The sequence below is a fragment of the Panthera uncia genome, chromosome X, assembly GCF_023721935.1.
Source record: "Panthera uncia isolate 11264 chromosome X, Puncia_PCG_1.0, whole genome shotgun sequence".
Taxonomy (NCBI): domain Eukaryota; kingdom Metazoa; phylum Chordata; class Mammalia; order Carnivora; family Felidae; genus Panthera; species Panthera uncia.
In genome coordinates, this window is record NC_064817.1 from 9,441,941 (window position 1) to 9,458,537 (window position 16,597).

The following is a 16,597-nucleotide window of genomic DNA, read 5'->3' on the forward strand; positions in this document are numbered from 1 at the left end:
GAGCAGAGGTGGCCGCGCCCCCCCCCTTCCTCGCCCCTCCTCGCCCCTCCTCGCCCCTCCTCGCCCCTCCTCGCCCCTCCTTGGTCTAGGTGCCTTTCTGATTAAGGTTGACGAACCGGAAAGAAAAGGTGTGGGTGTCGGATGAAATTGACTCGTTTTTTCTTGCTGTGGCAATTGAGACTCTGAAGCCGTTCTCTCTACTGTTGATAAACTTCTGGAAGCCCTTGAAAAACTTCCTTCTCCAGAGATCAGCAAAGCCACTTGGTAAAGACGAACGTAGTTAGGGCTTACTGTCGGCCTGGCCCGTTCTAAACACTTGAGGACTATTAACCCCATTGAAAGCCCGTAAGTGTTGTGGTAATAAGCACTATGATTATAATCCCCATATGGCAGGGAAGAGAAATGAGGCACAGAGCAGTTGAATAACTTGCGCAAAGAGGCACAGCCAGTAAGTGATGGAGCCCGCGTTCAAACCCAGGCAGTCTGGCTCAGATTCCTGCACTCCTCTCCCGCACTAGGGCAGCCTTTTAGGAATCACTCCCTGAACATGCTTTCCCGGTTCTCTGGTTGTGATACCTTGCTTTCTGAGGTGCCCACTAGAGCTGGGTTCCTTTGTTGTAGCGCTGTTGACCTTTGGGGCTGGGCTGGACAATTCTTGGTTGGGGGTGGGTGGAAAGCTGTCCTGTGCGTTACAGACTTTTGAGCAGTATCTGTGGCCTCTGCCCACTAGATGCCAGTAGCAGCCTCTCCAGCTAGAATGTCCCCAGACACGCACCAAGGTGGGGGTGGCGGCGGTGGCTTCCAGAATCCCTGCCCTGTGGAGATTTTTTTGTGTGTCACTAATTCCCAGGGAGAGCAGGCTGAGAGCCTTGGTGTGGAACAGGCTTCTTAAAGGTGAGCCTATCTTTGTTTGACTTACAGGGGGAAAAAAAAAATCTTTCATCAGTCAGCCACCGTATTAAGGGATTTTGAAGTTCAAACAGAACAAACCTCAAACCAGGTTCTTAGAACGTACGATCGTAAGTTTCAATTTCCTTTCCACGATAAAAATGTAAGCAGATGCAATTTTGCTCATAATCACGTTTTCCTGGAACGTTGGGGGGTTCTTGTATGGCTAGAAAGCCTACTTAAGAAAGACCAAATGCTCTTTGGAGATGAGATTAACGGTTCCTCAGCAGCCGGCAAACCGACCTCCAAGAGCTCCACTCGCAAAGAGCCACCAAATTAAAATAAAAGCCGAAAAGCCCTCAAATAAACCAAGGAATAGTAAAACGAAGAATCCACGTCAGGATTCTGCAATTCCTTGGTTTTCGAGATGTGAAATGTGCTTCCTTTACACGGTATCAGGTTCACAAGCTGGTGTGTTTATTACCTGCTCAGCGAGCTTGGGAATGTCAGGCGGTCAGCCCTCCAGGAGCTGCCCAGAAACCACGTTTAATCAACTCCAGCCCCCACGTTACAGACGATATGTTCACCAAAAAGGCAAGGCACCTGCTTGGAGAAGAGTGTGTCTTCCAGTTGTTTCCTGAGGCTTCACAGCCTACAGTAAAATCTGTGACTGCTGTGTAGAGCTTTCTAATAGAAGCACTGTTTTCTTTTGTTTTTAATTAAGATACTGCACCATGATTTTCGTGATCTAGAAAATGGCATGCCTCCTAAATGGTGCTTAGTGCATAGTACACACTTATCAGTCATCAACTGAATAAATCATTAGCAGCATGCATTTTCCTGATCTTAAGCATCAGTATTTGGCTTGAATCCTATGTATTTTTTTAAAAAAATCTTTCTAACGTTTTATTTATGTTCGAGAGAGAGACAGAGACAGAGCGTGAGCAGGGGAGGGGCAGAGAGAGAGGGAGACACAGAATCCGAAGCAGGCTCCAGGCTCTGAGCCATCAGCACAGAGCCTGACGCAGGGCTCGAACTCATGAACCGCGAGATCATGACCTGAGCCGAAGTCGGACATTTAACTGTCTCAGCCACCCAGGCGCCCCTGAATCTTATATTTTTTAAATGGTCTCTGGGCATTGGGACTTTTTGCCGGTCTAGGACATTTATTGATCTGAATTCCACCTCCACAGTGTTCTAGGACCTAACACCGGTGTCTTTTGGCCTTGAGCACATGAGATAAATGTTACTGTTGTTAATCTTTTCAAGTTTGGAGCAATTCCCTGTTATAACATATATCTGGTAAACGTTTTTTTCTCTGTTGAAGTCAAGTGAAAATGTGAGAGGAAGGAATGAGTGGGTTCATGCTGAGGGTCTGTGCTCAGGGAGAGAGATGCCTGCTTTCTGTAAATCACGCCTATGTTGAGAACTGATTCTTCTCCGAGCCCTGCTAAGAAAGTGCCCTTGTACGAATTTTCCACACGTTTTGTGGCTTAAAAAATACACAGATTTATTCTCTTAGAGTTCTGGAGATCCACAATCCAAAATGAGTCATAAGGGGCTAAGACAAAGGGGTTCGGAGGGCTGGTTCCTTCTGGAGGCTCCAGGGGAGAATCTGTCCTTGTCTCTTACAGCTTCTGGAGGCTTCCAACAATCCTAGGCTTGCATCCACATCACTTCAGTCCCTTCCTCATCACCTTGCCTTTTTTCTCTTAGTCATCTTCCTCCCTCGAAGAAGCAGCCTGTGATTATATCAGCCCCACCCAGATATTCCAGGATGGTCTCTCTCTCATAAGATCCTTAATTTGATCACATCTGCAAAGTCCTTTTGCCATAAGGTAACATGTACAGGGTCCAAGCCTTAGGACGTGAATATCTTTGGGGAGACCATTTTTCAGCCTTCCACAGGAAGCATGAACTGTGAATCCGTTGTTCTTGGTTTTATGGGCTGGATCTTTTTTTTTTTTTAATTTTTTTAATGTTTTATTTATTTTTGAAAGATTGAGCCTGAGCATGAGAGGGGCAGAGAGAGACAGACAGACAGACAGACACGGAATCCAAAGCAGGCTCCAGGCTCCAGGCTCCAAGCTCCAAGCTGTCAGCACAGAGCCCTACACGGGGCTCGAACTCATGAACCGTGAGATCACGACCTGAGCCGGAGTTGGACGTTTCACCGACTGAGCCACCCAGGGGCCCCCTGGATCTTGTTTTTAAACACGATTTTAATGATTTGTCAGTGGCTGAGGTATCATGCATCTTTTACGTTTCATGGTCACTATTTCCTAGAAGAACTCCGCTCACTGGTTTAGGAGGTTATTAAAATCCTATTTATATGTAATTGATGCGTATAAGCCAAGGTTGCACGAACATTAAAATGAAAATAAATATCTTACCCAGTCTTCATAAATCAGATCAGCATTTAACAAATACTGTTGACACTCTACTGTGTGTCAGCGCTTTTCAGTGTGATTTCGATCACTTCTCTCCTCAACCCTAAGAAAGAGATATTGTACCTATTTGACAGACATTGGGATGGACAAGCTTGAAGAGATTTGATGAATTTCCAAGAACCTTATTTGATTGGCTCTTCTGCCTTTAGAGCAGTGACATTCCAATATTCCAAATTTATTCCCCCACCCCCCAAATTGGATACATCGATGCTGACATAATCTCAGAAGCAATTCTGAGACCAGGATTCGAGTGTATGTGGTTTATTTGTAAGGTGACCCCAGAAAGTTCTAGTAGGGAACGAAATGTTTTCAAAGTAAGTTACCACTGTGATTTCATCCCGCTGGGGAATTCTGGAAGACCGTAGGACACACGGCTCAGAGTTACCCCCCTGAAGGCAAGGGAGCTGGGGTATTTATACTCCCATCAGTCATTGGTTGAGGGCTTCTGAGGGGGGCAGTCTACACTTTCAGCTTACCGTGGGCACAGGCAGAGCTGGCTGCTGCCGACAGAGAAGACCCTTGAACATCACGAAACAAGGCTGGCCACCAGCCACAAGGCACCATTTGTCACTAACCTGATGACACAGGGAAATGCCGCAGGCATTTGTGCTTCTGGTGACAAGTTCCAGGACACAGAGTCCTCTGGGGAGACTGGGGGCAGGACATACGGGTGTCCTAAGGTTTTGTGGGCTGAGTTGTGTCCTCCCCTCCCAAATTCACACGTTGAGAATGTGACTCTTGGGGGACATAGTGTCTTTAAAGTGGTAACTAGTTAAAAATGAGGTCATTAGGGTGGCCCTAATCCAGTATGACTGGTGTCTTCCTAAGAAGACATTAGGACACAAGGCTCACCCACGCGCGCGCACACACACACGTACAACCACAGGAAAAAGACTGGAAAGACCATGTGAAGGTACAGGGAGAAGATGGCCATCTGTAAGCCAAGGAGTGAGGCCTCAGAAGAAACCATCTGTGGCTTGATCTCAGACTTCCAGCCTCCAGAATTGTGAAAAAATGAATTTTGGTCCTGAAGCCACCCAGTTTGGGGTACATTGTCACGAAAGCCCTAGCAAACGAACACGCAAGTTAAGCGCACAAAAGGTAGAGACCCTATGGGACGTGATCTTGATTTCCGGTTGAATGCACACTGAAAACTGGGCCTCCCAAGACATGTGACGTTGGGGATTTTAGGTAGGAGATGTCAGAATAGGGTAACTGGCCAGTGAGTAGAGCAACATTGCCTTTTGACCCTTTAATATTGGCCACAAGTGAGTGAAAACCCACATAACCTTGGCTTAAACAAATAGAACTGTGTTTCTCACATAGGAGGGGGTAGTTGGGTCAGTCAGGCGCCCAGGCTGCACCATCTAACATCTCTACCAGAAGGTTCCCCCTTCGTAGCCAAAGATGGCTTCTAGAGCTCTGGCGAATCTGTCCACATTCCAGCCATAAGAAGAACAGATATTGAGGTCCCTCTTGCGATGTCAGCCATGTGTAAATTACAGATCATGTCTCCAATTTACAGATGAATAAACTGAGTTTCAAAAGACTGAGTGATTAAGTTATTTGCTTAAAATATCATAGCAGAGAGGTAGCAGATTTAAAAGCTGTGGTTGGGGCGCCTGGGTGGCTTGGTCGGTTAAGCGTCCGACTTCAGCTCAGGTCATGATCTCACGGTCCGTGAGTTCGAGCCCCGCGTCGGGCTCTGTGCTGACAGCTCGGAGCCTGGAGCCTGCTTTGGATTCTGTGTCTCCCTCGCTCTCTTCCCCTCCCCCACTCATGCTCTGTCTCTCTCTGTCTCAAAAATAAATAAACATAAAAAAAAAAATTTAAAAGCTGTGGTTGTCTCCCAAGGATAGTTAGATCACTTTCCATGAGGTGTTCTATCCAGAGTAATCAGTGTACTGGTTTAAATACTAACCTGTTTTAAATCTGAAGGTCTCGGGGCGCCTGGGTGGCTCAGTCGGTTAAGCGGCCGACTTCGGCTCAGGTCATGATCTCGCGGTCCGTGAGTTCGAGCCCCGCGTCGGGCTCTGTGCTGACAGCTCAGAGCCTGGAGCCTGTTTCAGATTCTGTGTCTCCCTCTTTCTGACCCTCCCCCGTTCATGCTCTGTCTCTCTCTGTCTCAAAAATAAGTAAACGTTAAAAAAAAAAAAAAAAGAATTAAAAAAAAATCTGAAAGTCTCATTTTTTGTGGGTTTTTTTTAAAGTTTATTTATTTGTTTTGAGAGAGAGAGAGCATGAGCTGGGGAGGGGCAGGTGGAGAGGGGGACAGAGGATCTGAAGCAGGCTCTGTGCTGTCAGCAGTGAGCCCAATGCGGGGCTCGAACCCACAAACGGTGAGATCATGACCTGAGCCGAAGTCGGACACTTAGGCGACTGAGCCACCCAGGCGCCCCTGAAGGTCTTGTTTATGAAAACAAATGAACAAAACCCCCCAAAACCCAATGTTCTAAAAGTAGTTAAAACTAATTCACTTCGGGGCGCCTGGGTGGCGCAGTCGGTTAAGCGTCCGACTTCAGCCAGGTCACGATCTCGCGGTCCGTGAGTTCGAGCCCCGCGTCAGGCTCTGGGCTAATGGCTCGGAGCCTGGAGCCTGTTTCCGATTCTGTGTCTCCCTCTCTCTCTGCCCCTCCCCCGTTCATGCTCTGTCTCCCTCTGCCCCAAAAAAAAATTAAAAAAAAAAAAAAAAAAAACGTTGAAAAAAAAAAACTAATTCACTTCAACTCAACATTAATTGAACAAACGACATGCCCAAACATTCTCCTGGATGCCAGAGATACATATCTCTCTGCCGCCCCCACTGAACAACTTTGTAGGACAGGCAACATCTCTGTCTGTTTTGGTGAATGGGGTGCAGGGTGAGGGTCGTAACTCTAGCTCCCAGCCCCGTGCCCGGCACATAGTAGGTGTTGCATTCCAAAGAATGAATACGTATATATTATATTTTTACGTATTACAGTTGACCCTTAACACGCGTTTGAACTACTTGGATTTTTTATGGTACAGTACTGTGGATGCATTCTCTCTTAATAACATTTCATTTTCTCTAGCTTACTTTACTGTAAGAACACCATATTAATACGTATACAGAATACGTGTTAATCAACCTTTGTATGTTATCGGTAAGGCTTCCAGTCAACGGGTAGGCTATTAGTTCAATTTGGGGGGAGTCAAAAGTTATACAAGGATTTTTGACTGTGCCGGCGGCCAGCGCCCCTAACTCCCACGTTGTGCACAGATGAACTGCGTCTGTTTATGTATATATAGACACGTATAAAACTATATACACATTTGTGTGTGTGTGTGTGTGTGTGTGTGTGTGTGTGTGTGTGTGTATGGTGGTGGGGAGAGAGCATAGAGAACATAGGAAACATTCCACGGAAACCAGATAGGAGAAATTTAGTCTGCGTGAGTCAGGGAAAGTGGAGGACAGGGGCTGACATTTAAACTGTCCTTGCGGAATGAATATGAGCCCACGTGATAGAAAACAGAGGGCAGAAAGCCAGGATTCCACTGCTTAATTCCCAGTAGATGTTTCATAGGAATAAACGAATGGCTGGCTGGATTGATACATACCTGCAAGAGGAATGTGAAAGGAAGGCATCGGGCCCAGATAGGAAGTGGACTGGCCAGCATCTGGGGTCACGAGCCCAGGGACAGCCAAGAAGGCAAGCTGGAACCAGGCTGCAGGGAGCCTGTGGGTTGGGCCATGGGACGTGGGCTCGGTTGTGAGAGCAGAGAGCAAGGGGGGGGGCCTTGCAGGCCGCGTTCTGTAAAGCTAACCCCATCATGACCAATTCAAGCTCAGAATGATCACACAATTGCACTGAATTATCTTTAAGGCAGCGGACCATAGTTCAGTTGGACTGGCAGTATTTTTCCTTTCCGGATGTACATATTAGCGCGCTTATGATCCGTGGCGCCTCAGACTTGATGAAAACAAATGCAACATTAAAAATCGTACCAAAGCACCAAATATCTTTACAAAGACCATCACCTCTGCTCTTCGGGTAGTCCCTTTGCTTGGTTTCTGGGCACCACATGCATTATTTTTCTACTGCCGTTCTACAGAATACTCCAAAGCTCAGAGGTTTCAAACGACATTTCTTATCCCTCACGGTTTCTGTGAGCTGGGAGTTCGGGAGCACGTCAGCTGCACAGGGCTTGGGGCTTTGCACAGGGTTGCAGCCAAGTTGTCGGCCAATGCCGTGGTCCTCAGAAGGCTGGACTCCGGCTGGAGGGTCTGCTTCCAAGATGGCGCACTCACCCGACCACAGCAGGAGACTTTGGCTCCTCAGTGGCTGGTGGCAGGAGGTCTCAGCCCCTGGCCTTGTGGACCTCTCCATAGAACTGCTCGAGGGTCCTCATGGCATGTCAGCAGACTTCCACATCGCAAGAAATCCGAGAGAGAGAGAAGGCGAAGGTTGCTACGCTTTCTGTGTCCTGATCTCGGAAGTGAGCCTCTGTCACGCCCACCATGATCTCTTCGTCTGAAGCCAGGCACGAAGTCCAGTCCCACATAAGGGGTGGGGACGTGGGCTTCACCTTTTGAAAGGAGGACTGGCAAAAAAAATTTGTGGGTATGTTTTAAAACCACCACATCACACTTTCTGGTTTTCCTTCTCCCACGCTGGTTACTCCTTCTCAGCCTCTTTCATCAGCCTCCATTTGCACAGAGTTCCATCTCTGACCCGAGTTTATTCCTTGTCTATACTCCATCCAGGCGATCTTTCCAGTTCTAGCTGTTTCAATGCCACCTATGTGTAGACGGCTTCAAAATGTCAGCATTGAGCCCCAGGTGCTCTCTGCTGTACTCTTGACCTGTCCATTGGGATGTCCCGTTGAGCTTAGGACATCCCAAACTGAGCTCTAGATCAGCTCTCCAGAACTCACTGCCCCCCATCTCACCCAGTCTCTCTCTTCCAGAACAAACAGTATCCCCACTGGTTCAAGCCCAAAACCTGGGCATCATTCCTGACAACTCACTCTTCTCCCCTCTTCTCTTCAGTCTGGCGCTAAATCCCATTGCAGACCGCGTCCCAAGCCCATCTCCTGGCCTCCCTCTCGCCTGCCACCACCCGGCCACATCACCGTCATCTGTCACCTGAACCCCTACAGTAGCATCCCTTTCCCGCTTCTTGTGTCCCCTCTAGTTCAGTCCCAAAGTGTTCCTCTTAAGATTTAAATCAGATGGTGTTAGCCCTCTCCCTAAGGCCTTTCGGTGGCTTTCCATTGATTAAGAATAAAATCTGTTCCATCTAAGATGATGTAGAAGGCCCTGTTTGATCTAGCGTTGCCTAGTTCTCAGACTCCATTTTCTGCCCTTGGCCCCCATGCCTTTCCCTCCTCGACTAACCACTTGTATTCAGACCCTTGTTTCGATCGGCCTCTGGAAGAGCCCAAACTAGGACCACCCCCGTGCCCAGTTTCCACGGGCTCCTGAGCTTGGAAGGCAAGCGAGAGAAATGGAGGAAGCCATGGGAGGCACCACGTGTTGCACTACCATTCATGACCCGGGAGAATGGAAGGTAAGGGACACATCCCGGGGGCACACCTGATAGTCCGGGCATTTTTTGATGAGGCTTTTCAGTGCCTACGCATCTGGGAAGGTGAGACGCTTTGGGGCATCCCTGGGCCTGTTGGACTTGGGCTCTGTATATCGAAGATGTGTCGGAAATCAGAATTAATCCTAACCGGTTAGGTACAACGGACCAGCCGTCCTGGGAATTCTGATAAACACAAAAGGAAACAAAGCAAAGAGACCTCATGGCCGGACCTGACGGCCCCTCTCTAGAAACCATTTCGTTCCATTTGTTTGGCCATATATAAACGTGAGCGAAAGAAGTTTTAACTCCTCAATTTGTCTTGTAGAAGGAATAGCCTAAAGTTTCCTGGAACCTGACCATCAGCAAGCAAAGTAAGAGCTCTGGCACAGTATATTTTTGCGGAAAATAAGGAATCCCATGAAGACATACTACACTACTTACACAATCCCTGGAATGTTTTTAAATTAACTTCAGCTGTGGAGATGGCGATTCGTGATTAATTCGATCAGTGTAGACAGCAAGCTGCATAATGCGTTAAAGGAACTGGGGACAGTTTGGCATTTAGCTCAGACTCCCACAGCTCAGAGCCTCCTCTCCACAGACGTTTGCTCATCTACACTGACACGTCCCTGCCTCGGGAACAGGTTCCCTGGGCCTCCGATATGCCAAACGTTGTTCAGCAAGAGAGATCTGAGAGAGACCGCCGCTAGCCGACCGGGCCAGACCTCCCGAGATGGCCGAGGATGTTGCTGGGGTCAGTTCAGCCCACGATCAGGAATTCTCTTTCTAGGTTCGTAAATCCCTTTGGATTGATGACCCCGCGTTTATCGGGTCCCAGCAGGTTAGGTAATCCAGCCAAATGCATACAAGCACATTATAGTCCGGCATGCATTAAATTCCAGTGGTTCGTACTGTGCCGGAAGCATGCCTCCTTCGTATCTTGGAATGCACTGCTCCAGTTTCGTACATTTAAAAAAAATTTTTTTTTACATTTATTTATTTTTGAGAGACAGAGAGAGACAGAGCACAAGTTGGGGAGGGGCAGAGAGAGAGGGAGACACAGAATCCGGCTCAGAATCTGAGCCATCAGCACAGAACCCGACGTGGGGCTCGAACTCGCGAACCGCGAGATCACGACCTGAGCCGAAGTTGGACGCTTCACCGACTGAGCCACTCAGGCGCCCCGCCAGTTTTGTACATTTTAAGAAATACATGCTGGGGTGCCTGGGTGGCTCAGTCGGTGAAGCGTCCGACTGCAGCTCAAGTCGTGATCTCGCGGTTCGTGAGTTCAAGCCCCACGTTGGGCTCTGTGCTGACAGTTCAGAGCCTGGAGTCTGCTTGGATTCTCTGTCTCCCTCTCTCTGCTGCTCCCTGCTCGTCTCTGTCTCTCTCTCAAAAATAAACATTAAGAAAATAAATAAAAAATACACGGTTCACTAAACAGGGAACTGAATGCAATTCATGTTGATAGTTTCGTAAGATTTTATTTGTGCAAACAGATGCACATATGAGAAATAAAAAAATAAAAAACAGATGCGCGTATGAGGAAAACATGTGCGCTAGACTTTAGGAAAGGAAATCGCTCTTGAGATACTACTCTGTTGATCAGGGTAGGCTAATTTCTGTATCAAACCATCTCAAGTTTGCAGTGGCTCAACACGGTTAAGTTTATTTCTTCACCTACCTTGAAGTCCAAGGCATGTTTGAGAGACTTCTGCTACATGTTTTCACACGGGTCCAGGCTCCAGGTCCACAGAATCCTTTTTGTTCAATGGGCTGTTAGAAATGGAGCATGTCCGGGATCCCACGGGAGGCTTTGTGAACAGACCTGGGGGTGATCTGCCCGCTTTTGATTGGCCCAAACCGGTCATGGTGACCCCACCTAACTGGCAGGCTGGCGGGCAAGCATAGTGTAGCCCAGGAGACACAGAAGCCGATTTGCCGAGTACCTATAACGTTCTCATCCATGATCGTTAAATCGTAACGCGCAAGTTCAGAAACATGGCCATTTTGGGGGGCCAGTTTCATCTTGTAAAAATTTCATGTAGTTTAACCTAACAGTGTATGTCCCTCATCCAGAATACAACCAGATATTAAAGTAAAAACGATAATTGAATTAATGGTGGGAAAGTTAGTGATTGGACAGGAATTGGAGCAAAAGACAGGTGGAAGGAGGATGCTAGGGAAGTAATCTGAATAATTCGCTAACATTAACTTGCAATGCCGTGCAAGAACTCTAGATTAAAGAACTATAGATTAAACCTTTTTTTTTTTTAGCGCTTTTTAAAGGACTTTATAAGCCCATGTGCCCTGCTAGTATTGTCGAGATGCTTGCCTGCGCTGCGTTCCTTTCTTCCCCTCAATCGTATTGTTTCAACTTAAACAGAAATATTTTAATACTTACTTTTTTATCCATCATTTTAAATAACTGCATATGTGCATTTCAGAAAAAAAAAAGAAAAAAGAAAAACCCGGCAAACATAGAATGTAGAGCCGGATTCTTGGGGTAATAAATCAATTTCCTCTGGCATCTACAAACCAACAAGTAATTATTAGCCATTTTATCCGCCAGAGAGTCCCCCCCACCCCCGCCGCCTTTAAACTAGTTTTCCATTTTCCTGACCAGATGTAGAATCGGATGATTAAACCACTAAAATCCCATTTGTGGCTGTCCCTTTGAATTAAAAGGCATGTTGCTCGTTTGTGGACTTGCGTGGTTCTCTGATGGTTTTTCCTATGCTGTTGTTTCAAGCTGCTCGGTCTTCTTTAGGAAATATGCACAGAACATGTCGCTGCAGCTACAGAGAAGCTGTCGGCTGAACTGGTATTTTCTGATTTCTGTAGTTGCCCAGACATCAGAATCCATTGTATGGTTCTCAATCATAAGTTCATTATTAACTATTGTTTCCTTTTTTTTTTTTTTTTTTTTTTTTACCAAATGGGAATAAAGCTAGATTTAATAACAAATCTCCCTTATCTTCTAACAAAGCTGTAATGCTAAGATGCATTTGTGGGGAAGGAACTCTTTACAGCGGATAAGAAATCTTACTTGATTAACAAGTCTTTGGTGGCCCAAGAGTGGGTCGTTAACATTTTGGAGAGCTTTTCAAGTGATGCTTTGTACCCAACGTCAAAAATGATGATTTGGGAGAAATCGATACACCTCAGATTTCCCAGCTTCACCTTTTCACCTAAAGACACGCATGGGAAAGCAAGAAAACTCGAGAAGAAGGATTTCTCTGGAGAGTTGCGGTAATGTGCGAGCACTGTTCAGACAGAGGACCCTGGACTCTTTCCCCAAAGTTTTTAAATTAGGCTTTTAAAAAAATATCGTGTTTCAACCAATTTCAATTTTTTTGTTGTGATTTTACATCCCAACAGCTTTGGCAATCTTTTTTTTTTTTTTGAGGTGAAATTGACAGATAATATTAATTACAGGTGTACAACATAATGACTTAATATTTGTATCTATTGCAAAATGATCACCATTAGGTCAAGTTACTGTCTGTCACCATGCATAGCTGCAATTTTTTTTCTTGTAACAACTTTTAAGACTTTTTCTCTTAGCAACTTTCAAATATGCAAAATAGTATTATTAACCATCTGTATATTACATCCCTATGACTTACGTATTTTATAACTAGAAGTTTATACCTTTTGACCCCCTTTACCCATTTCACATTTACCCCCACCTCCCTGCCTTTGGCAACCACCCATCTCTTCTCTGTATTTATGAGCTTGTGTTTTTTTTGTTGTTGTTTGTTATTTATATTCCACATAGAGGTGAGCTCATATGCTTTTGTCTTTTTCTGTCTGACTTATTTCACTTAGCATAACGTCCTCACGGTTCATCCATGTTTTTGCATATGGCAAAATTTCACACTTTTTTTTATGACTGAATAATACTCCATTGTGTATATATACCACATTTCTTTCTTAACTTCTTTCTTCTTTCTTTCTTTCTTTCTTTCTTTCTTTCTTTCTTTCTTTCTTTCTTTTTTAAGATTTATTTTTGAGAGAGAAAGCACAAGTAGGGAAGGGGCAGAGAGAAAGGGGGACAGAGAATCCGAAGCGGGCTCTGCACTGACAGTAGTGAGCCTGATGCGGGGCTTGAACCCACGAACCGTGGGATCATGACCTAAACTCAAGTCGGACGCTCAACCGACGGAGCCACCCAGGTGCCCCATATACCACATTTTCTTTATCCATTCATCCGTCAGTGGACACTTAGGTTGTTTCCAGATCTTGGCTATTGTAAATAATGCTGCAGTGAACATGGGGCGTGTGTGTATCTTTTCAAGCTGGTGGTTTCATTTTCTTTGGATAAATATTCAGAAGTGGAACTGCTAGGTCATATGGTAGTTTTCTTTTTAATTTTTTGAGGAACTTCCATACTGTTTTCCAATTCACATTCCCATCAGCGGTGCACAGGGGCTCCCTTTTCTCCCCATCCTCGCCAACACTTATTTCTTGCCTTTTCGATAACAGCCATTCTAACTGGTATGAGGTGATCTGTCCTTGTGGTTTTGATTTGCGTTTCCTTGATGACGAGTGACGTTGAGCATCTTTTCATATACCTGTTGGCCATCTGGCTGTCTTTGCAAAAATGTTTATTCAGATCTGCCTTTTTTTTTTTTAATCAGGTTGGTCTTGTTGTTATTGAGTTGTATGGGCTCTTTATATATTTCGGGTATTAACCCCTTACCGGATATATGATTTGCAAATATTTTCTCCCATTCAGTAGGTTGCCTTTTCATTTTGTTGACGGTTTCCTTTGCTGTGCAGAAGCTTTTTAGTTTGAAGTCACCCCACGGAGGCTGCTCTGTCTTGCAAAATCCTGGATATTTCCAAACCGCTTGAAATCCTTCTGTAACTCTCCAGAGCCTTCAGGATGGACAAAATGTTTTGCACGGTCACGGGCCTTTTCTTTCTGGCCCCTGCTTATCTCTCTGCTCCCTTCTGCTCCCCATACCCTCCCCACTTCCCTTCCCACTCCCCTGCTCTGAACACACACCCCTGTCTGAGCTCTAGTTGATAGGCCACCAATCCTCGTGTTCTTAGTGGCTCCCTCCTTGGCACAGGCTATTTTCTTTGCCTGGAACATCTTCCCCACCAAACAGCCTCCTTTCGTGTTACCTGGGTAGGTCCCGTCAGTCACCAGAATTCGCATCAGGCTCCCATTTCATCCAGAAAACCCCTCCCCTGCCCACCTGAACCTAACGATTCTTGTATCTTCTCTGAGCTCCTGAGAACTTACTCCTTGGATAAGATTTGTCATGTTGGAGTGTAATTATCTGTTCACTTGCCTCTCTTCATGCCTAGATTATAAGTTCTTTGTGGGCAGGAGCTGTTCCTTATATATGTCTAGAGTCTCAGCACCCACTACAGTGCCTAACATGTGTAGTTACTGAATAAATTTGGGGTGAACAAATGGAAAGATGGATGAATGAATAGCACGGGAGGGTGGAATTATTTTCCCTCTACCATTCGAGGTTCTTGACTGAGTTCTCCCTGTAATAAAAGATTAATAGAAAACCAAGCAGAAGTGCAATAACGTATCTACCTGCTGCGCACATGGGGGAGACCCAGGAAAACCAAATAACTCCCCCAAATGGAGTTATTTAAGGAACATCTCCAGCTAAAGACCAAAGATGATGTTGAGGGTGGGGGGGGGGGAGCAGGTTATGAGAGGTTACCAGGCAAAGCACTGTAAACAAGGGTAAGGCTGTTACACAGATTTAAGTCCTGGCCTTCTCCATTGATAACAGTTTCTTGAGATTTAAAGTCATCATTGGGGTACCTGGGTGGCTCAGTCAGTTAAGCGTCCGACTTCCACTCAGGTCATGATCTTGTGGTCCGTGGGTTCGAGCGAGCCCCACATCGGGCTCTGCACTGTCAGTGCGGAGCCTGTCTGGGATTCTCTCCCCCTTTCTCTCTGCCCTTCCCCTGTTTGTGTGTGCGCTCTCATGCTCGCTCTCTCTCTCTCTCTCTCTCTCTCTCTCTCTCTCAAAATAAATAACTTAAATAATAAAGCCATTATCCCCTTCCTGGTACAGAGAGGGGGACACCCTTACAGATGGAGATTTCTCTTCTTCTCAGGTTTTCAGAGCTTCTCCTATGTCTGCTGTTTCTTAAAAATAATCAGCCCCAAATAGCCCTTATGCCAAAGAAGCATATTTTGAGGTGAAAACTCTGTTCCCCTTCCATACTTTGGTGAAGTGTGTTCCCCTCTGACTTTTGATACAATGTAAAGTCCCCCGGTCTTTTTCTTGGCCCTGGTTTCTTCAGGTGTAAAATGATAGGGTAGAACGGGGCTGATGCCTAAGGTTACTTTCTTTAAGGTAAAATTCTATAATAACCTCCCCTTACGGTGAAAACTGATTCGTAGGTACGTTAACAAGTCAATTTGCGTGGAAACTGTGGCAACCACAAGAATGTGCCTTGCAGACTTCCAACTGCCGGGGGTGTAATTGACCCAGGGCCCCGACTACTCTGCTCTTAGAAATCCATCACCACATTTGGGGCGCCTGTGTGGCTCAGTGGGTTATGTGTCCGCCTTTGGCTCGGGTCATGAATCTCGCAGACCGTGAGTTCAGGCCCCGCGTCGGGCTCTGTGCTGACAGCTCAGGGCCTGGAGCCTGCTTCCGATTCTGTGTCTCTGTCTCTCTCTGCCCCTCCCCTGCTCGTGCTCTCTCTCTCTCTCTCTCTCTCTCTCTCTCTCTCTCTCAAAAATAAATAAACATTTAAAGAAAAAAGAACAATCCATCACCACATTTGAGCAAGGCCACGCCTCCCATGGGCTGCTCCCTCCAGGCCGCCTTCCAGGCTGAGCATGGCAGGGATACTAAGGCAGGACCTTTTGTGGGAAATACCACTCTCCTCTGAAGGTCAGCTTGGGCTCCAGGAGTCCCCTCGGTTTTGCCAAACCTTCCTTAGACCACGCGGCAGCCTCGGATGCTTCCGCTCAACTTTTTTCCCCGTTCCCTCCGCTCAGAGTCAGACGTCCATGGGGCTCCAATAGATGTCCTAGCCTTCCCCGGCTCCCGTCCATTTTCTCTCACAGGTGTTTCCTGTAATAACATCCTTGCACGTTTAGTCCCCTTATGGGTTCTGCTTCTCAGGGGACTCGGACTGAAGCAGAAACCTAGTTCAAACTGAGATTCTTTTCGTTGATTATGAGTCAGTGGCAGTTTTAAACCTATACCCTCTTCAACACATCTAATAATAATCCTACGCTACTGAGAGCGATCAGGTAGAGGGCATTTACCGTGTTAGTCACTGTTCTAAGCCCTTTACGTATATGTATTCAATCATCTCGTTGTCACGAAAACCCTTAAAGTAAATACCCTTTTTATCCTCATTTTACAAATGAGATCAGTTGAGACATAGAGAGGTGAAGTAACGTGCTGAAAGTCACAGGTATATAGTAGAGCCAAGATTCCAACTCAGGAAGGAGACCATAGTCCTAACCATCATATTTTATAACCACTCAGCATCAGCTGATCCTGCTTTTTCTAGAAACACTCTCTGCATTTGGCTTTCCTGACACTGTACTAACCTGGTGTTCCTTTTACCTTTCTGAGCATTGTTTGGGTCTCTTTCTGGACCTTTCCCCTCCCTCCTTGGCCCACCTTCACGTGCTAGTTTCCCTGGGACTGTGCCCCGAGCCTTCTTTTCTTCTTATACTACATGCATTCCCGTGGACTCAGT

General features: G+C 46.2%; 1 protein-coding gene across 1 annotated transcript in view; it reads left to right on the plus strand.

Annotated features, from left to right (window-relative positions):
• The window catches only part of EGFL6 (EGF like domain multiple 6), a 55,958-nt gene that overhangs the window by 922 nt on the left and 38,439 nt on the right, over window positions 1-16,597 (plus strand). The gene's annotated exons all lie outside the window — the stretch shown is intronic.